A 23,323-nucleotide genomic window follows, 5' to 3' on the forward strand; every position below is an offset into this window, starting at 1 on the left:
ACTTGTATATATGAATCATGAACCCACTATTCCCATGGTACGTACAAAAAGACACACTAAAATTATTAACTCCCTCTCACTTTTCTAGGAGTTTTCAAGAGTAAAAAAAAAAGCATATACTACAGAATGCCATAAGAAACCACAATCCATCAGCAATTGGGATTATTGTAGTACAAATGGGCAACAAAATTATGGAGACGGAATCCTCACTATATCATTGGAAATAAACCAACTTTGCAATTGAGACATTTTCTTCATTATTCTCGCTTTATTACGCGAAAATTTGATCTGTTCTGTCAAGAAGTGCTGTTTTATGAATCATTAATCATTATTGTAAAATTTATGTGTGAAGATTTGAATATCAAAGCTGTCTCCTGCCGCACATTTCGATTTGCCCTACGAAACATTTCCGAATATTCCACAATGTTACGTTCAACTCCTGAGCTGTTCACTATGATGGAATTCCTACGGTGGAAATGAATTCTCTCTCAAACCTAAATGACGAAAAAGCTTACAGGGTCGGTTAGTTTATCAAGTCTAACGCTAACAAATTTCTTTAATAATTATATCATTCATGGAAAACTGAATTGTTGTATTAGTTTTACCTAAAAATGAAATTTGTCTTAAATATCACAATAAATCACCAAAGAGCGTTTAGATAAATAACTAAAACTATTTCTTGTTTTTACATTTATTACTAAATGCTATCAAATTTGAAGGCTTTAGTGGCAAAAGCCGTTATATATTTTTAACCTGTAATAATAATAATGAGTATGACAACTGTGAAAATAAAAGCTTATTAATTTTTAAAGTTTTAATCAATAAGGTAGGGAACTAGGCCTATTGGTTAACCTCAAAATCACCTTTCCTTCATAGTTTTCTGAAAACGAAAGTACTGGGCAGGCTTTGTCTGTCCGTCCGCACTTTTTTCAGTCCGCACTTTTTCTGTCCGCCCACAGATCTTATGAACTACTGAGGCTAGAGGGCTGCAAATTGGTATGTTGATCATCCCCCCTCCAATCATCAAACATACCAAAATGCAGCCCTCTAGACTTAGTTGTTTTTATTTAATTCAAGATTAAAATTAGCCATAATCGTGCGTCTGGCAACGATATAGGACAGGCCACCACTGTGCCGTGATTAAAGTTTCATAGGCCGCGGCTCACACAGCATTACACATAGATCACCGAAAGATAGATCTGTTTTCGGTGGACTTGATTATACGCTGTACAGAAAACTCGATTTCGGTCAAGTAACATTGCTGCATCTTCAACTGGCTTACTTGAGCACCAACTTCGTAAATGAAAACCCTTCTGGACCTGACAACTGGAATCTAGTTATATACAACCTGTGCATTAATTGTTATAATTTTTAATGCCTTTTCAATCATTCTCAATAGTATTACTGTTATTACCATTATTACGATTGTACTATCTATAATACTACTTCAGCAATTGTGTGAATATTGTTGATTATTCATTTTTATATCATGTTATGTATGTTATTGTCTCTACTTTGTATAATATTTCATTTATATGATCTTGAACTGAAACAAAACCTATTATTAATCTCAATAAATAAATGATCTCTTGCATTAATTGCCTCGACTCTATACACACATTAAATGCCTACTGTTTTCATTGCTCCATTCATAAATTCCATGTAAATGACCTTGAGCTGAAATAAAACTTACTTAATGATCTCTTGCGCTAATTGCATCGACTGTATACACACATTAAATCCCCACTGTTTTCACTGCTCAATTCATTATAATCTTCCGACGGCAACTGTATCAGCCATTAGCTGGCTCTGAGAGGGATTAGCCCGAGTGCATACCGACAGCAGCAGATTGAAGAAGAACAGGACGTTTGTGAAGCCTTAGACAGTCAATCAAAGAGTAATGGCCGTAATAGCTGTTAGCAGGAGTATGGAATATATAAGCGAACAAACATCATGGTAACTAGTTTCTGCTTTGCCTTGTTTTATTTATCTTAGGTTTGAGGATAGGGTGTATGTATGCATGTATGCTTGTTTATATATATATATATATAATATATATATATATATATATATATATATATATATATATATATATATGCAATTTTAAAAATGAGAGAGAGAGAGAGAGGAGAGAGAGAGAAGAGAGATCGAGAGAGAGAGAGAGAGAGAGGAGAGTGACTGACCTTAACATATCAAGCCAATTGTGTTTGAAACACAAGCCCTTGCAGTGCTATTCCATTCTATTAGATTATATATATTATATATATATATATATATATATATATACATAGAATGGAATAGCATTGGCAAGGGCTTGTGTTTCAAACACAATTGGCTTGATATGTATATATATATATATGATTATATATATATATATATATATATTATATATATATATATATACTATATATATATATATATATTTATATATATATATATATATATATATACATAGAATGGAATAGCATTGCAAGGGCTTGTGTTTCAAACACAATTGGCTTGATATGTTAAGGTCACTCTCTCTCTCTCTCTCTCTCTCTCTCTCGTCTCTCTCTCTCTCTTCTCTCTCTCATTTTTAAAATTGCATACAGACACAGACACACACACACACATATATATATATATATATGTATGTAGTATGTGAGGTATGTATGTGTATGTATGTATGTATGTATTAAAGGAATAAATTGATGTGTTAGTGAAGTACATGATGTCAGCTTCTCTGGCTTGGAGGTAGAGAGCCTCTAGAGATAGCCTTCTTGGAAACGAAGGAATTTGATGTGTGTGCATTTTGGGGCTGATGGCTGTTCGAACTGTTGCCATGAGCGATCTTAGGGTGTGGCGGATGTATGCATCCTTTTGTGCGCGCATGGGATAAGTCCGACCACTCGAGACACTTAAGAATAAGCACACATTCCTTTGAGATAGGAAGGAAGGTGGTTCAGAGGACATCAGGTGCTGAGGCAAGGCCCATCAAAGATGAGTCCCATGTCGTTATTCTAGAAACGGGATTCTCTAAGTTTGATTGTCAGAATGTAGAGGATGACAATTTGAGACTTTGGGGTGATTACTTTGACTAATCCGGGAGAGTGGAATGATAATTTACAGTTCTTTGTGGGTCAGACTTGGTTTTTTAAATATGACTTATTAATAATTTTGTTCCGTTTTATGTTCATGTGGTTTGGGAAATAAATAGCATATTTTTGTATTAATGTGAACTCATTAGCCTAGTTTGACAATGCTTGCAGAGAGAGGCCGGCCGCTACCGACAGGTAAGAGTTGTCATTTGTGTAGTTTTGTTAGGGGGGGGTAAGAGTTATTGGTGGCAGCTTTTAAAAAGCTTTTTATACATTTTATAGGCTGTAGGTACGCTAACGAAGAGACTGGTGGCTAGTTAGACATATATTTTTTAGTAGGAAAAGGGGTGATAGTTATGTCACAGGCAACTCGGGGTTCTCTTTGCTGATTCAATGGTTTGGTGTTCAAAGCGTCAAGTCTCTCTCTCTGCATCTCAGATTGCTTAGCTGGTCAGTAATTTGTGAAAACTAGTGTCCTGAAGTTATGAGGGAAAAAGTTTAATTTTTAAAATATTAAAGTGTTCAGAGGGTGTGCTGAATAGGTTACGCATATGTGAGATGCGTATACAGGTTTGGGTTCCAGTCATATGAAGATGTGAGTGTAATTATATTTTTTTTCTCCTTTGTTTTTTATTCTCTTTATTTGTGATGAATTTGCTCAAAGTGTATTTTTATTTTGATGTCTCTTGAACCCTGAGGGAGAGAGAGAGAGGCGAGAATTTGAGTGAGTGAGTGTGGGGGAGAGAGAGAGAGATCTGTTGCTGGGCACTTGGAAGGGTCAGAGAGTGGGCTGGTTAGCTGAGCAAAGCGCTTTTGCACTTTTTCTTTCTTTTTTTTATCTCCTCCCTGTTTTTTTTTTCTTGTGTGTGTTATTTTTTTGTGGCCTTGTTCTGTGAACAGCTGTTGTGGGATGTTTACCGGGCGGGGTGCAAGTTTGTTTTTTTGTTATCTATTATTGGGGGAAGTCTGCAATAATTTTTCTGGATTGGGTTCTGTGTATATATAAATACATTAATGTTATTGAGGTTGGGAAATCTTATAAAACACAAAAGCTTCCGTAAAGAGAGGAAAATGGCGGATGCAAAGGGTACTACGACTCTGCTCCATCATGTCACGAAAGTTAGTGCAGGCGTGAGCATTGTTCAGGGGAATTGTAGATGGGGCGCTTTCGCAGCCATTGCAAATCTTTATTGAAGGTGTGAATAATCATTTAAGCACAAAGAACATAACGGATGATGTAGAGGCATTTAGAGAGGCGAAAGCTTTGCTAGATTCCAATAAAGGTGACCTCTCCCATCTTTGCAGAAGTTTCCAATTTGCAAAATGTCGTACCTGGACTGATTTGCAAGCATTTTTAAAAGCAGCTTATGGCTCAAAGGACGGGGATATGGTGAGGGACCTCAGGGGTCTATACAAGATAGGGAAGGGCACAAATACCCTCGTAGAACATAGTTCAAAACTTTTTGACCTAGTGGCAGATTGGGTAGGAAAATTGAAAACATCTAAATGGGTTACAGGAGGTAGTGTCTCACTTGACAATTTACATAAACTGATCCATTTTTCGATGCTCTTGCACGATGTACCGGATGCAATAGTGGATAGTTTTGATGAAAAGATTGAACCTACTTCAGACGAAGAATTACTTTATGCCCAAATTGAGAAACATATGTCTAAATATCCCACTGTAGATAGTACATTTTTTATGAGACAAGCCTGAGGAATGGGGTGCAAAGAGACACAGAATTTTCTTCTCCCCGTTTGTGCGCAAAAATAACAAAAGATCGATCGATCAAAGGCAACAGCAGTTGTGCTGTTTCAATTGTAATAAACCAGGGCAACCAAAGAAAATGTGTAGAGCTAAATATTGTGGAATGTGTAAGAGTACTAATCACTATTGGCAATCTTGTCTGTCTCAGATACGGAAAGATGCGAGGCCTACATCTCAAAGTTCTGGGAGTTATAATGTGAGGACTTCCCAGGCAGGTCAAACCAGAGGGCAAAGGGATCGGCGAAATTTTTGGAAGGCCAATCAACAAAAAAGGTACAGGTGATTAGTATGTGCTATTGTGGTCTCTTGGGGGATGCCCCAGAACCCAGGCCCATAGTTTATGGAACAGTGGGGGATGTGGATATCCCTATCTTTATAGACACAGGTGCATCTATAGATTTAATGGACTATAATTTGTATCAATCCATGTTCTCCCATTACCCTTTGAAACCCTCAATGGAGATGGTGTGTGATGTGCAAGCCCATAGATTAAATACCCTGGGTTGTGTTCAAATACAGTTTACTCTCGGTGACAGAGTACTAACAGAACCATTTTTGGTAATGAAAGGGATTGCATTGGGCAACAGACTTTTCTGAGTCATCCTGCATGTAGGAGACAAAAGATTTCGATCCATGTGGGTGTTAATGGGATAACCGTCAGAATTCCTGGTCTTTTTCTTCCTTATGAGGACGTGATTAGAACGGAGGATATGGAGATTATTAGAAAAGGGGATGTGTTTGGTGATGCTAATGTTGATGATACTGGAGTTATGGAGAGTGGTAATATTAAAACCGACATTGGTGATATGGGAAATGATTGTGGGGATTCTATTGGAGTTCACGGTGATAACAATTTTGGTGATGATACTAAGGTTGGTAATGTGTATGGGGTGGTGGAAAGGGGAGGTACTAACCATAAATATAAAGTTGTTTTATCGGAGGATAGTGTGTTAAAGCCTGGTTCAAAGATTATGGTAAAAGTTAAATTGAGGGAAGTGAGAAAACCTACGGATGTGTGTGTTATTGAAAATAGCGAGAGGCTTAGAGGGGTTATTAGCACGGCATCGGTGAACAGTGTATCCAAGGATGGGATTACATGGTTAGAATTGCTAAACTATACAGTTAGGAGATACCAAAGGAATAGATATATATTGGATTTCCAAGATTGGAGTTGTGATAGTGGTTCAGTGGCTATCGTAGAGGGGAAACCTGAGTTTTCAGAGGCAGAAATGCAATCAAGGAAAATTTAGAGAACATTTAGCTAATTCGGATTATAGTGAACATGTTGATGCGATAAGCGAGCTCTTGGCAGAATTTTGGGATATGGTAGCCTTACAAGGTGATAAATTGGGGTTGACTAATGTGTTAGAGCATAAGGTAAATTTGGAGAGTGGTACAAAACCTATTTATATTCCTGCATACCGCATATCTTTCAAAATCAGAGAACAGGTAGAGAAAGAGGGAGGAAGAAGGAATCATTAGACCTAATGTGTCTTCTTACAACTTTCCCTTGTTAACGATGCCTGAGAAGGATGGTTCTGCCCGTGTGTGCATCGATTTTAGATGTTTAAATGAAAAGACAGTCCCTGACCGCTATCCAGTCACGTGCATACCAGATCTTTTTGTTGAAATCAGGGGTCATAATATTTATAGCTCAATTGATTTGGTGCAGGGATTTTTGCAGGTCCCTCATAGTGAAAGTAGCAAGGAATATACGGCTTTTTCAGTGCCCAAGGGACACTATGAATTTATGTGAATGCTGTTCGGTTTATCGGGCAGTCCAATGACTTTTACCAGGTTGGTAAATACAGTTTTGCACGGGTTATTGGGTAAAATTGTTTTTGTGTTTATGGATGATATTTTGGTCGCAACAGACACAATCGTGCAACACCTGGAAGTGCTTACAGAAGTACTTATGAGGCTTAGATTAGCGGGGTTGAAAATTAAGCTAGCTAAATGTTCGTTCTTGAAAAAGCAAATCACATATCTAGGCCATGTCATATCTAAGGAAGGGCTTAGAGAAAATGATGATAAAGTCAAAGCAATAGAGAGTTTTCAGGTTTGTGAAAGGGTTCTCTAATATAGCAGCTCCCCTAACTGATGTATTGCGGGAAGACGTTCAGTTTCAATGGAAGGAACCCCAGTCGGAGAGTTTTCAAAAGCTCAAGGACGTGTTAATGAATTCCCCTGTTTTGAAGTTTCCAGATTTTAGCAAAACTTTTACATTAGTGACCGATGCCAGCCAGGAAGGTATAGGTGCTTGCCTTATGCAAAAGTTTGATGGGAAATTCCATCCCATAGCCTTTTATAGCAGGAAGTTCAGGACAAAGGGCAGCAATGAGAGATCAATGGCTACCACAGATAAAGAAGCCTTTGCAATAGTGTCGAGGATGGTTCATTTTAAAATGTTACTGATGGGGAATAAATTAGAAGTTCTTACAGACCACAAACCATTATTAGACCTTTTTAATAAACCCGATTTGTCGCCAAAAAGCTCGATAGTTTTTAACTATCAGGGATTTTGATGCAAAGCTCAAAATATAGAGAGCAAATTTAACGTAGTTGCAGATGCCCTTAGTAGAAGTTTTCATGACACGGAAGGATTCCAAGTTGCGCAAGTCACTAGCGAGTCTATACAATGGGATATGGCTCTCATAGAGCAAAGACAAGATGAAGATGAGATTCTAGCAGACGCAAAAGCGTTTCTTAGAAGGGAATTAGTCAGGAAACGTTATAAGTTGCCTTTTTCGGGTTTGGAGTTAGAAGGTAATGTATTGGTTAGGAAAATTAAATATAAATTGATAACCAGTGAAAGTAAAGGAGATACGACACAGATCGTAATTTTGAAATTCCTAATTCCAGTGGTTTTGGATATAGTTCATTGCAGGTTCGGTAGCCCACACTTGGGAATAGAAAAAACGTATAATGAGGTTCGTGCTAAATACATTTTGAAAAAAATGTGGAAAGATGTGGAAAATTTTGTGAGAAGATGTACAGTGTGCAACGCGTGTAAACCTGCAAGGATAACTTCATGCAAATTAGGATCGTATCCTATACCAAGTAGACCTTTTCAGAGAATTCATATGGATATCCTGGGAAATTTTTGTGAGTCTAGATATGCGATTAAGTACTTGTTAGTGATAATAGATGAACTTACAAGGATAGTAGAAATTTTCTCACTTAAGCATAAAACGGCTGAAGAAGTAGCTGTGGCTTTTTTCAATGGTGTCATTTGTAGATACGGCTCACCCAAAGTTCTATTGATAGACAATGGTAGAGAATTTGTGAACAAAACTTTGGAATGTTTAGCGGAAGTCATGGGGATACAGAAAGTAACAATTATTCCATAAAGACCTGAGGCTAATGGGTTGTGTGAACAAGCGAACAGGAAAGTGCTCGAGGCTCTCAGGAAAACTGTAGGTGGTAATGATAAGAATTGGGATAGACATATTGATGTTGTTAGACATAGTATTAACACTATGGTTAGTGATTCCATTAAAATGTCTCCATTTGAAGCTTTGTTTGGTTGCCCAGCACGAGGCACATTTGATTTGCTAACTATACCTCATCATGGGGAGGATATGATCAAGGCGTTGGTATCTACAGCGAGAGAGAGACATGTTTGTCTCAGCCATAACCTTGAATCCTCAACCAGAGAGTTGGTACAGAAAAGTATTAGTAAAATATATGATCCCAAGATCAATGTCGGAGACAAGGTATTTTTAAAAATTAACGTGAGAAATGAGCTGAACTACAAATTAGGCCTGAAGTTTGAAGGTCCTTTTAAAGTTATTGAGGAAAGAATTAGAAACAGATTTGTAGTCTTAGAAGAAAAACAGGTCAGTTGAGATTAACACATATCTCAGAATTGAAAAGAGTTGGTTGTAGTGATCAATATATTGTTGCGCAATTGCATTTTTTTTTCTTGCAGTCTGGTTTTTGCAATTTGGTTGTGAAATGTTTTAAAGTTTTTTTTTCGCTTTCATTTTCTTGTTTTTTTTTTCTTATTTTGCGCAAACTGCGGCGTTTTGGTGTAAGATTCAGAGGTTAATATTTTACGTGGAAAGTTGTTTGGGAATATGTGGAATTTTTGTTTTAGCTGAGGAAAGCGATGATAAACATGTGATAATTCCTGTGTGTATGGGATCTGAGGCTGAATTTCTGTGGTTTTACAAGCCGACGAGGGGGTTATTGTGGTTCTTTTTGGTGTTGTGGCTATTGGGAGCAAGTGACACTACTGCATTGGGGTAATGTCATGGGGGAGTTATGTTTTAAGGAAAATTTTTTTGGGCACCTTGGTGATATCCTGGAGATAAGTTTGTGAAATGTGGTATTATGGTGTTAGTATAGAATATTTGGAGAATAATGGTTTCTGAGGTTGGAAGTCTGACTAGACATATTTATAGTGCGGTTTGAAGCACCTGAGGTGTTCACAGGTGGATTTTTGCTGATAATACTGTGATGAGTCCGGTTGCTGATTTTTTCCTTTGGAGTTAATTAATCGGAGGCACAAGGGCTCCAGCAACGGAGGTAGCCCTAAATCATATGGCAAATTGAAACATTGTGCATTAGTTGCGATAGGAGTGCACAAAGGACATAGGTGGCCGAGCCATATTAAAGGAATAAATTGATGTGTTAGTGAATTAGGTGATGTCAGCTTCTCTGGCTTGGAGACAGAGAGCCCCTAGAGAGCCTTCTTGGAAACGAAGGAATTTGATGAGTGTGCATTTTGGGGCTGATGGCTGTTTGAACTATTGCCATGGGCAATCTTAGGGTGTGGCGGATGTATGCATCCGTTTGTGCGTTCATGGGATAAGTCCGACCGCTCGAGACACTTAAGAATAAGCACACATTCCTTTAGATAGGGAGGAAGGTGGTTCAGAGGACAACAGGTGCTGAGGCAAGACCCATCAAAGATGGGTCCCATGTCGTTATTCTAGAAACGGGATTCTCTAAGTTTGATTGTCAGAATGTAGAGGATGACAATAACTAAATACTTGTAATGGTACTGGAACTTTATCGACACCCTATATATATATATATATACATATATATATATAATATATTATCTTAATATATATATATTATATATATATTATATATATTATTATATATATATATATATATATATTTATATATACACACGTGTAATAATAATTGATATATCGATGGGTATTTACACAAGCTAATGTCAGTTAATTACCCAAATTATTCATAAACTTTCATACAAAAAATCGATGAACTTTTTAATCTCTAAATATATAGATTTTATTCAAGAGGTTATTTAAGGTCTTTATATATATATATACGTATATATATATATATATATATATATATATATATATATATATATATATATATATATATATATACAGGGTGTCGATGAAGTTCCAGTACCATTACAAGCATTTATTGCCCGGAATGGTACTGGGACTTATGGACACCCTATATGTGTACATTTATATATATATATATATATATATATATATATATATATATATATATATATATATATATATATGTATATATAATATATATATAATAATTATAATAATATATATATATATCTATATATTCTACAAATATTTCGTTAGACTAAATTCTGCTGAACCTCCCAAGTAAAGCCGTGCATGCAATACGAATCAATATTCGCGGAAATGTCCGTTGTCATATTTATGATTTCAGAATTTCCTAGATTATCGAATCTTTCCATTTTTCTTTTACTTCTTTCTTCCTTGGAGCACTCCACCTGAAACCAGGAGCCGCGCTCCTCTCCCGAACCCAAAGCAACGTGAGCACGAACCATTAAATGCGAAGAAGGTAGAAGAAGAAGAAGAAGAAGAAGAAGAAGAAGAAGAAGAAGAAGAAGAAGAAGAAGAAGAAAGAAATGTTAAAGTTGCGTGCCTCCAGACAGTCATGAATGTCTGTACACGATTCTCGGACTAGTCCAAAGCTTTAGACCGACCTCAGAGACGAAAAGCTCTCTCTCTCTCTCTCTCTCTCTCTCTCTTCGTAAACTAAGAGGCATAAACCATTCAAGGCAATACTTTTCGATCTCTTTGTGTTTCTCCACATCAAGTTTCTGAAGCCTAGACCGACTTGAATCTTTAGGGTCTAAGCGACGAAAAACTCTCTCTCTCTCTCTCTCTCTCTCTCTCTCTCTCTCTCTCTTTTTGCGTTTCTCTACAACAAGTTTTGAAAGCCTTAGACCGACGAAATCCTTTAGCCTCAGGTCTAGGAGACGAAAAAGCTGTAAACTCTCCTCTCCTCTCTATCTCTCTCTCTCTCTCTCTCTTTTGCGTTTCTCTACAACAAGTTTTTGAAGCCTTAGACCGACATGAATCTTTAGCCTCTAGGTCTAGGAGACGAAAAGCTGTAACTCTCTCTCTCTCTCTCTCTCTCTCTCTCTCTCTTCTCTCGCTTCTTAAACTAGGAGGCATAAGCTGTTTAGGACCATACTTTTCGGCCTTTGCATGATTCTCCATGGCAATTTCCTGAAGCCTTAGACCGACTTAAACTTAAGCCTATTGTGAGGCAATGATGGTTGTCATGATCACTGAGAGATGGAAAGAAGTCGTAACTCTCTCTCTCTCTCTCTCTCTCTCTCTCTCTCTCTCTCTCTCTCTCTCTCTCTCTCTCTCTCTCTCTCTCTCTCTTTACGGCTGTACTTTTCCTGCCTTTGTGTGATACTGCTACAAGTTCATGGTGGCAATTGTTGGTAAATGTTGTTTTACTTAGTTGATGAATATCGAATGACAATTGTCACTTTTTATGTCATATTATTCATCAAACAAAGTTCCCAGAGTTTCACCTCTGCTGTTTGGTAGTTCGTCACCGATATAATCTGTTCGTCTACCAGTTAAGGTTCAATTCATATGAAAAACGAAGAAACAAAGCCTAACAGCTTTTACTAATGCATTAGTGCTACGTCGACGATGACCGTTCCAGTATATGTCTTATCAGTGGACGTGTTTTTGGTTATTATCTTAATGGATTCTGAAGAGATATGACACGGTTTGTATATAGACTTCATGGATGCATTGCTCCATTTTAACCAATTCTTTTTACTTAAAAGTGACACATGAGAAAATGGATTGCAGAAGATACGACACGAGACATGCATGGATTTGGTGTTAGTACGTAATCAAAATAAAAGTGGCAATCAGAAGGAATTACTTTATAATATCTGACTGATATTCTGTAATTTATATTTTGAGTAATATTTTATGACGTCGACATAACTAATGAATAGATATAATCAAAAACTGAAAAAAAAAATTGACGAACATATGAAGATAATAAATAAAGCAAAACCACCAGAAAGACCTTCACATAGACTCAATTGAATTGGAATATAAAACTTAGGCCAAAGACTTAGCGATTGGTCCTACGAGGTCATTCAACTCTGAAAGGGATATTGAAAGAAAGGAACGTTATAAAGGCATGTGTGCGTGTGAATATATATATATATATATATATATATATATATATATATATATATATATATATATATATATAGTATATATATATATGTATGTATATATAAGTCATATCACTTTTCCGTGATTCATATACATATATCGAGCTACAATGTCCTTTAATATCTAATTCGCTCTATTAAAGGACATTGTAGCTCGATATATGTATATATATATATATATATATATATAATATATATATATATATATATATATATATATATATATATGTATCCTTATGTATCCACAAGTTAAAACCCTTCACAAGACATAACCGACAAGAAATATGAAACATTATTTTATGTCCAATTCATTTTAGATTCAAGTTACACTGAGTACTGAGTCTACAAGAACACGCATTCGAGTTCTCTACCTTTGTTTCTAAGCAGTAGTAGTACATTCACTTCTGCCTCAGTGACCTATGACCTATCCTAACAATCTCTGGGTTTTGTCAGTCTCAGACCAGAATCCCGTGATCTTTCAAAACCGCTCTGGGTTCTGTTTGGCTTCAAGTTTACGAGGCTAATTGAATACCGAAGTTTGTTTACATTCGACATTTCATTAACTCGTATTCCACGAGGAAGTATCATGGAACACGCGTAGTATAGATATTTCTAGCATTAGCTTGAATTTCTTCAAGTTTTTCTAACAGACTTTTAGCAAACAAAAAATTCCAATTCATAATAGAAGCCTAGAATCTGTACTTTTGTGGATGTTAATATAAAACCTGAGGTATTTTTTTTAACCGAATTTAACCAGAATTCCAATTTATAATAGAATAACGAAAAAAATAAATTAAGAACTACGCTGGCTTGAACTTTACCAGTGTTGCCCAGAATTTTAATTTTCATGTCTATGAATATGAAATCTTCGATATTTTTCTCAACCGATTTAGACCAATTCAAGGACAATATTCCGATTTATAAAGAAATTAAAATAAAAGACACTTAAGATTTTAACTTTCATTAATATAAATATATAAAACTTCCAGTTTATAAATGAATAAAATAAAAGACACTTTTAGAATTTCAATTTGCAGAGCCACCTTAAAAGACAAAATCCCAATTTATAAACGAATAATAAAAAGGACAATTAGAATTTTAATTTTCATTAATATAAATATAAAACTTGACATGTTTTTAAAAATTCCCAATTAATAAGATAAAACAAAAACCTACAATTTGAACTCTCATTAACATAAATAACACAATACTTATAATATTTCTCCTAACAGTATTAAAAGACAAGATCGCAATTTATAAAAGAATTAAAAAAAAATAGATTTCGAGTTTTAATTAATTTGAATATAAACTTTGATATTTTTCTAACCAATCTAAAAGACAACATCCTAATTTATAAAAGAATAAAAAATCCTAGAAATCGAACTTTCATTGATATAAATATGACTTGATATTTTTTCTAACCAATTTAAAAGACAAAATCCTAATTTATAAAAGAATAGAAAAAACTTAGAATTCGAACTTTCATTAATTAACATAAATATAAAACTTGATATATTTTTCTAACCAACTTGAAAGAAAAAACGAAAATTATATAAGGATAAACAAAAGAAATTAGACTGACCTAACGCAAGATTCAACCGGAAGAATGGATCCTTCTGCCGACTTTAATTAAACCCGGTGTTCCTCTGGGGGCGTTATTAGTATATGTCAGTTTATTGGGCAGAAACATTCGTCATTATAATTAGCAGCTTTCTCGTAACCTCCTCAGCGCACGTGACGTGACACGTAGCTTGTCCCAGGGTTACAATTAGCTGTAATTGGTCGGGTTTCATCTAATTGCGTCGGATTTCTTTCCTGGGTTTTAATGTCTCCAGTCGCGTGCGTGTGTGTGTGTGTGTAAGACACACACACACTGTCAGCTCGGAACTGTGCTTTCGTGTGAAGATCGTTTACGCATCGCGAGGTTCGTGTGTCTTTCTGCCTTGCTGTTTTTTCTTGCTTCAATTTATGTGTTCGTGTTGTTGCTTATCTTCAGACAGACCTGCGATTCACAAACATTACTTTACTCTCTCTCTCTCTCTCTCTCTCTCTCTCTCTCTCTCTCTCTCTCTCTCTCTCACACACACACACACACACACAGACACAAACACACGAGCTTTGTGGTTTATTTCTGTCTTTACGTTTTCCGTCTCAGTTTACGTATCCATATTGTTAGTTATCTTCAGACTAACATCACATTCATAAATCTTCTCTCTCTCTCTCTCTCTCTCTCTCTCTCTCTCTCTCTCTCTCTCTCTCCTCACACAACACACACACACAAGATTCGTGTTTTTTTCAGTTTTACTTTCTTCATCTTAGTTTATTTATACGTACATATTGTTACTTCTTAAACATACCTTAAATACACAAACATTATTTTACTCTCTCTCTCTCTCTCTCTCTCTCTCTCTCTCTCTCTCTCGTTTCATGTTTCTTTCCGTCTTACTTTTTTTTTCTTAGTTTATATATCCGTACGATTGCTTACCACAAGCCAGACCTCAGATTCACAAATATTATTTTACGAAAAGCTGTAACTCCTCTCTCTCTCTCTCTCTCTCTCTCTCTCTCTCTCTCTCTCTCTCTCTCTCTCTCTCTCGTGTGCAGCACGGACAATGAAACCCGCATTGCATGCTGGGGTACGTATGTATTTTGGCTTTGCATGTAGACGTTGAGGCGCGCTACCGCTGTTATTTTCGGACATCGGAATTAATGATACATAGCGATTCGCCACGGTATTTCGCCCGTCTCGTTTCAACTGTCAGTTGGTTACACACACACACACACACACACACACACACATACACACATATATATCTATATATATCTATCTATATATTATTATTATATATATATAGATATTTATATAATAAATATATATATATATTAATATATATATATCTATCATCTATGATATCTATATATATATATATATATTATTATATATTATATATATATAATATATAATATATAGTATTAATATAATATATAATATATTATATATATATCTATATATATAATATATAATCAATATTATATAATTTATATAGAATATATTATATTATTATTTATATAATAAATATATATATAATTATATATAGTATATATTATATTAATATTAATATATATTATTATATATCCAGATATCTATATATATATAAGTATAGATATATATATATAGATATATATATAGATATATATATATATATATAGATATATAGTTGATATATATGATATATGATATATATATATATAGCTATTATATATATATATATATATATATATATATATATATATATATATATTATACACTCCTGTTTTTTTTAAAAAGGATACACCCAAAAAAAAAGGGGGGTACGTCGCAAGTAAAAAAATTAAAAGGCCAGTTAAACACTCTGTTATAAAGCTAAGTCCTTAGCTGTAAACTAGTGTGTTTTAACCGCCTTTTATCTTTATATATATATATATATATATATATATATATATATATATATATATATATATATATATATATATATATATATATATATATATATATATATACATATATATATCGAGCTACAAACGTCCTTTAATATCTAACTCGCTCTATCTCGGAATAAATATGTTTTCATATATGTTAACCGTGGGGGACTTTTTTAGGTATATATATATATATATATATATATATATATATATATATATATATATATATATATATATAATAAATATAATGTGTGTATGTATGTATGATGTATGTATGTATGTATGTAAGTTTATTTATATAGTGAATTCTCAATTCTGTCTTACTCCAAACCACGCAGAAAGAATGAATAAAGTATCTAAATATCTAGTTATTTCATATACATGATGATTCGGTAGTAATACTCATGTCAGCGCAGGTTGGAAGAATGTCTACAATTTTCGCTTTAAACTGCTCTTTATCCATCGAGTCTATAATATATACCTATGCACTAATTCTTACCGTAACCTCATATATACTATCAGACCATGGGTTCAGTGTATTGGAGGCTAGAATTCAGGCTTATATGGATGGCAACCAAAGCATGAGAAAGTTACTTTTTGTGGTGTAAAGTTCTCAGACAAATTACGTTTTGGGTCTAAGGCAAACGAAGCCCTCCAGCCCCCTAGTTTATAGTAGACTCACAGCAAGCGTGCATCTGATGTCTGGGCCAATCCCTTACGCGCGACGCTCCTGATTGGCTGTTGATAAGCCAGTCACAGGGCTGGAAACTCTCAGTCTCTCTCGATTGAGTTCACATAGGCAGGATGTATGTTTCACTTCCCATGAGGGATACGTGTTTCACAAGTATCCCCAAGGAGAGGTGAAACATATACCCTGACTATGTGAACTCTCGAAAGAGACTGAGAGTTCCCAGCCCTGTGATTGGCTTATCAACAGCCAATCAGGAGCGTCGTAAGGGATTGTCCTAGACGTTAGATGCACGGGAGATGTGGATTTACTAGTGTAGGTAGCTTGTTCAGAGCTCTGTGTACATTTCAGTTCCTTTTCCTGGTATTTTGTTACCATTCATGAAGTAACTCGAAATATTTTATGTTCTGCGAGTCTTCCAAGGATCTATCTACCTATCGTGAACAGTAATCTATTATAGAAACACACCTTAACTTGTTGTAGCGTTCAGCAACAGTCATTGCTTTAAATATTAATTTCGTTCAAACTTGTTTTTTCCATCAAGCATGGAGAATTTACTTGTGTGCTCGCTTTTCAAGAATCCACTATTTCGACATTTTATCTGCTCCATAAAAATGGCTCAATGTAAACTAAAAATAATTAATTTGTTGAACAACTATCAAAAGGAAAGTATTGCATTATCAATAACAATTAACAATTATTATCAATAACAAATCACAAGTTATCTTTTAAACTTTAACTGCTTTATTTCTTTGGTATACAATTATTCAAGAAGTTTGTACTTATAGATGAAACTGCCAGTTACTATTTTCTAAATGACTGGGGGTCAATTGTCCAGGAAGCAGGTGTCCTATGGGGGCCAATGGCTGAGAGCAATTGCCCGGGGGGCTGTTGTCCCAGGGGCAATTGTCCCAGAACCCATAATTACACTAGGTTATTTATCGTTGATGGTAAATTGACAGAGGATTGCTAACAATAGGGCTGCAGTAGTGCAGTAGTGCAGTAGTAGTCAGACTTAACCAACCCTTCCTCCGTCATATCTTCATATCTCCTAAAAGGCTACACCCGTGGGGGTTTATTGCCTACAGTCACCTCATGCGCTGACTATAGGTATTCCTCGAGGTTCTTTGTGGCGTCCCTACGGCCCCCCAGCTGCAACCCCTCTCATTCCTTTCACTGTCAATCCGTTCATATTCCCTTTCTTCCATCTTACTTTCCACCCTCTCCTAATTCTTGAAAACCTTTATAATCTCAGTTTCCCTCGCAGCTCTGAGTGACTTCATAGGTCTCAGACGTAGGTTTCATATTCCACTCCATTCCTAACAAGCTCCTTGACTGGGATATTGTTTGTAACATGTCTCACCCTCTCCATCTTGTTCGTGGAGTATTATCGGGTAGTCATGAGTCTTCTTGAACTGTTAACTTGTTTGTTTAGGTTAATTAACCATATTTTAACAGGGCTATATTGTTGAGTGATTGCGGTTGTTTGAATTTTTGAATCTAAATGAGCCTTTGAAGACATTGCTTGTGAATGTGTTGAATTCAATTTCCGGTCCAGCTTCTTATTGAAATAATTTATCATCATTCAGAAGATGAAATTCAAGCTTCCAATGATTATTGCAGCATTCATTCAGTTACAGGAAAAGATAAATAAATAAATAAATAAATAAATAAATAAATAAATAAATAAATAAATAAATAAATAAATATGAAGAGAATTGTCTGCAAAGCCCAACGAGAAGTGGAAGCCCAAACTTTTAAGACCGATAAGGGAAACATTTCAGACTCGAAGCCTCGAGCGGAATTCTGAATGAATGCGTCCAGCTCGAAACAAATGAATACCAAGGAAAAGATGAAATAGTCCCATCACTCTCGGGTGTCGGAGGGCGAGCCAATCCATAATGGACGAAGGGGGTGTATCGCCCCTAAATGGAATTTGAGAGTTGAAGTCAGTATTTATGGCAGACACCGGCGCCTATTGTTCTACCGCAAATTTCCTTGTTGGAGGAACGATATGCGATTCGTGCAAAAAGATGCCTAGTTATATCCAACCTTGAGATTGTTTGATATGCTGACACATAAAAGACAAAATTATTTTGATGTTAAGGTCGTGATAGTTACAGTAAACAATAATTATTCACCCACATAAAATACCATGATCTTCGAAATTAGCAGAAACACTTACATTAACAAAAATCACATTTCGTAATATGTTGAGACAAGGTAAAAAAAAATCTAGGTTAGGTAAAAGCATGGATCAGTATCAACAGATATATTGAATTGTTTATATTAAATCGACGAGAGATTAAATAGACTGAGCTATAGTGGTTACCATACAAATCATATGAGTATATATATATATATATATATATATATATATATATATATATATATGTATATATAATACATCATACATATATATATATATATATATATATATATATATATATATATATATATATATATATATATATATATATATATGTGTGTGTGTGTGTGTGTGTGTGTGTGTGTGTGTTAACGGGATGAAATAACACATTTTGAAATTTATCTTACAATGAAAGGGTAAGCAAAGAATTTATTTCGTTGCTATTTTAGTTTGTGACAATTATTCGCTAAATTATTGTTGAAGGTTCTCCGTTATGATATACAGAAGCCAATATTATATAATAAAAAAACAAAAAGAAATAGGAAAGTCACAATATCAGTTATAATTCAAACACCATCAGTTTTTATTTTAAGTCTCCCATGGAACATCAAGCAAGGACTGTACTATTGTCGTCTAAGTTTCAAGAAGGTGACTCCTCGGTCCTTGCTATCGACTTTGACAAAAGCAACGTGTTTCTCGGCTAGCAAATCTTCGGTTAGTCTCGCTTAGTCATGGAGTTTCTATCTCTGTCGCGACGTATTGCGGTTAAACGACTGAACTCTCGACTATTTTTGCTTCGCGGGAAGGAAAACTGTGTATTGGTTGATTTAAGTTAACGTGGATTGCTTGACTGTGATTGCGATCCCGAGGCTAATCTTGGCTGGATCTGCAAAGGCGATGTTTATCAGACGGTTGTGTTCGGTATTTCCATTACGATAATGTAGTTCCTCGAGTTAGTATATTGTATTTTAATTTTCTTTTAGTTATCGTAAATGTTCCCGAAATTCTTTACTCAACGTAATAGTCTTTTATTGGATCTTTAAATGTTTTAAGAGGTTTATTATTAGTTAAAACTTAAGTTTTATCATTGATATTTTAAGACTTGAGCTTCAGTACTTTGATACTTTGAAAATAGTTTAATACTGCCTAAACTTTTTGTTGTGCTGTGTATTATAGTGATGGTGAATATCATAAGCTTATTGCCATTAATATACAGTAATTCAGTTGTTTTTAATCTATTCCATTAAGCTGTAATAATTTTACAAATATTAGACTTCGAATGCTTCGGTTATACTACTGTAGCAAGACGTTGGTGGTATATTTGTGATCTCTGCTGGTCCATGAATGTTAAGTGTTCTCCGATGGTCCGTGAATGCAAATGGTGTCTGATGGTCCGTGAATGCAAATGGTGTCTGATGGTCCGTGAATGCAAATGGTGTCTGATGGTCCGTGAATGCAAATGGTGTCTGATGGTCCGTGAATGTTAGTGAATGGTCTGATGGTCCGTGAATGTTAGTGAATGGTGTCTGATGGTCCGTGAATGTTAGTGAATGGTGTCTGATGGTCCGTGAATGTTAGTGAATGGTGTCTGATGGTCCGTGAATGTTAGTGAATGGTGTCTGATGGTCCGTGAATGTTAGTGAATGGTGTCTGAGGGTCCGTGAATGTTAGTGAATGGTGTCTGATGGTCCGTGAATGTTTAGTTGAATGGTTGTCCTGAGGTCCGTGGAATGTTATGAATTGTGTCTGAACGGTCCGTGAATGTTAGTGAATGGTGTCTGATGGTCCGTGAATGTTAGTGAATGGTGTCTGATGGTCCGTGAATGTTAGTGAATGGTGTCTGATGGTCCGTGAATGTTAGTGAATGGTGTCTGATGGTCCGTGAATGTTAGCGACTGATCTCTTGATGGTCCGTGAATGTTAGTGACTGAGCTCTTGATGGGATGGTCCATTTATGTTAGTGACTGATCTCTTGATGGGATGGTCCATGAATGTTAGTGACTGATCTCTTGATGGGATGGTCCATGAATGGTAGTGGACTTGACTCTGGGATGGAGGTCCATGAATGTTAGTGACTGATCTCTTGATGGGATGGTCCATGAATGTTAGTGACTGATCTCTTGATGGGATGGTCCATGAATGTTAGTGACTGATCTCTTGATGGTCCATGAATGTTAGCTTCCAGTCGACTGTACTGATTTACTTTGAAATTAGAATATGCTTGTTAATTATCTTGTTGCCTTCATGTAAAGCCTTAATGTTTTCATAGTTTGACTTCTACCTTGAGTTCGGTTAAGATATGACTACGTAGTAACTTTGATTTTTTATTAAAGCCATTATATTATTGAAATTTAAAGTCCGTATTTTATTGTTACTTTATACTATACTTTTAAAACTACTTGCAGATTGTCAAGAAGTCTGACCCAATTTATGAAGTAAACTACACCTGAAATATAACCATATATATCTGAAGTAAAAATACTTGAAGGTAGGAAATCTGTTTCCAATCTCCACTGAAGTGGACTACTTCAGTTCTCAGGTATGGCTTAAAAACTGTATTTATATTAAGGTTTATTTAAAACATTTGTTCTCAATTTTTTTTTCAACCTACCCTACAGGGGCGGTGCCACTGTTGGGTGGAGGCCCTCCCATGTCGCCATGTTCCATAGGTCTTATGACCTTGGAGATGTGCATGGGGGTTATTTCTTATAAATAAACCTTGCCTTTCGAGTGGTAACATAATTAGTCGATGAAGTTAACGTACCTTGATTTAAGTTTTAGTTTTTGAAAATCTAAAGTAACGTACTCGCCAAGTGACATTTTCTATATTTATTTGAAAATGCCTTTAAACTAGTGTCAATTTTAAATTTAGTCTAGTAACGTGCAAAGTTAACGTAAGCTTATAGAAGTTTCTTGATAAAGATAAAAAGTAATTAAACTATTTTGCCTTATATAATTCTTTCCTAAGCACCGAAGTAATTAACTTTTGTACTTTTAACTTTTGTACTTTTAACTTTTGTACTTTTAACTTTTGTACTTTTAACTTTGTATACTTTTAACTTTTGTACTTTTATATAAGAGTCGGTAACTATTAAGAGTTCTCTGCTTAAATTTTTGGTAACGCTTTGGTTGAATTATTAAATATTTAAATTATTTTAATGTAACTAAGATTTTTGAGTATTTTGAAGTGTTCACTTTGATAACTAGTTTAATTTGCTTGTGATTTAACGTAATTTTAAAATTAACTTTAGATTTTGAATTTTTTGGTTTAACGTTTTTATGCGCTCAGGATTTTAACTTTTTCCCAAAGGAATTTTAGACTTTGAATTTTTTTTAACTTTTACTTAACGTATTGCAATTTTTTCAAATGGGAAGTGACCCTGTTGCTAGTAATTTAAAGCTTAGAACTTAGGTAATAGCATTGATACAGAAAGCCCTTATATTTTCTTAATACAATGGACAAACCATATTACTTATGTATTTTATGCAATCAATAAATACTTGGAATATTATGCCTTACCCCAGTTAAGTTTAAATAAACTAATCAAAGAAATTAGTGCCAGATTGTAATGCTCTGACTTAAGCATCCCAGCCGAATTTACTTTGCATTTTTGGTCGACATCTTTGACATCTTGACCTTTCATGCTGGCGGGCCTTTTTTTTTGGGGTGGGGGTGGGGGGTAACTTGGTTCCATGGTTTTTGGAACTTACTTTTTTCGGGTCCAGTCAGATGCTTTATGAATAGTTTTTATGGGAGAAACTTGGATAAATTAAGGTTTTAGGTCAGCAAAGTTTAATTTTTGTGTGAAAATCTAATTTTTATTTTCTGATCAGAGGCTTTATGAATATTTGGATTGTACAAGAGAATATTGGGTTTTTAACTTCACCAAAGTTATGAATATATATGTAGCTTCAGTTCATAAGTTATAAATACTTACTGATTTTATAAATACTTACTGATTTTATAAATACTTACTGATTTTATAAATACCTACTGATTTTATAATCTTGAGTAATTCTTTTTTCTTGTAAGAAAAATTTCTGCCGCTTTTTTTTCCTTTCCAGGATTCAACTGGGTCAGCTTACGGGGACAAACTAAGAAAAGTACTTCTGTTATTAAGAGCTCCTCTGTTCATTAATTCCATCCAACAGTAATTTTTAAACTAGGTGAGACTGGAACCTGACGTTGCTGATATTCTTCAAATGATACTATAAGCTCTTTTTCAATGAAGGACGAGCGTTTTATTTCAATAGATGTAAAATGCACTTGTGAATATGTACGTTCTTAATTTCCTCGGTAACAGAAATCGCAAATTACAAAGTCAATTCTCCTTGGGTTTTACTATGTAATTTATATAACTATTACTATGTAATTTTTATAAACTTTAGTCCAGTTGAGTTGTCTATGAATCCACAAGTCCAGGTGTACTAGTTAGTAATAATTTAAGAAAATGGTTGCCTGTGTTTTACCCTTAAAACCTGAAATTATGGTTCTTATAACCTGGAGAAAACTAACTCTTTGGTATTTGATGTTGATCAGATATTGATTAGTCAAAGTTCATGGCAAAGGACTAAATTTAGAATAAATTTTAAGGGTAATTAATTTAATAAGTTTAATTTTGTATCAATATTGGAATTGTCTATCAAGATATAATGCAGCCCAAAATTTAGAATAAAATTACTATCGCCAGAGAAGAAA

The 23,323-nt window shown here is 34.9% G+C and overlaps 1 long non-coding RNA gene across 1 annotated transcript; it reads left to right on the forward strand.

Annotated features, from left to right (window-relative positions):
* Positions 1-19,350: 19,350 nt before the first annotated feature.
* On the forward strand, positions 19,351-23,079 carry LOC135211693 (uncharacterized). Its single transcript, XR_010313713.1, has 3 exons — positions 19,351-19,576; positions 21,030-21,163; positions 22,690-23,079. It is a non-coding gene; the product is annotated as an uncharacterized LOC135211693 (long non-coding RNA).
* The last annotated feature ends 244 nt before the right edge of the window (positions 23,080-23,323 follow it).

This window comes from Macrobrachium nipponense, chromosome 4 (genome assembly GCF_015104395.2).
Source record: "Macrobrachium nipponense isolate FS-2020 chromosome 4, ASM1510439v2, whole genome shotgun sequence".
Classification (NCBI taxonomy): domain Eukaryota; kingdom Metazoa; phylum Arthropoda; class Malacostraca; order Decapoda; family Palaemonidae; genus Macrobrachium; species Macrobrachium nipponense.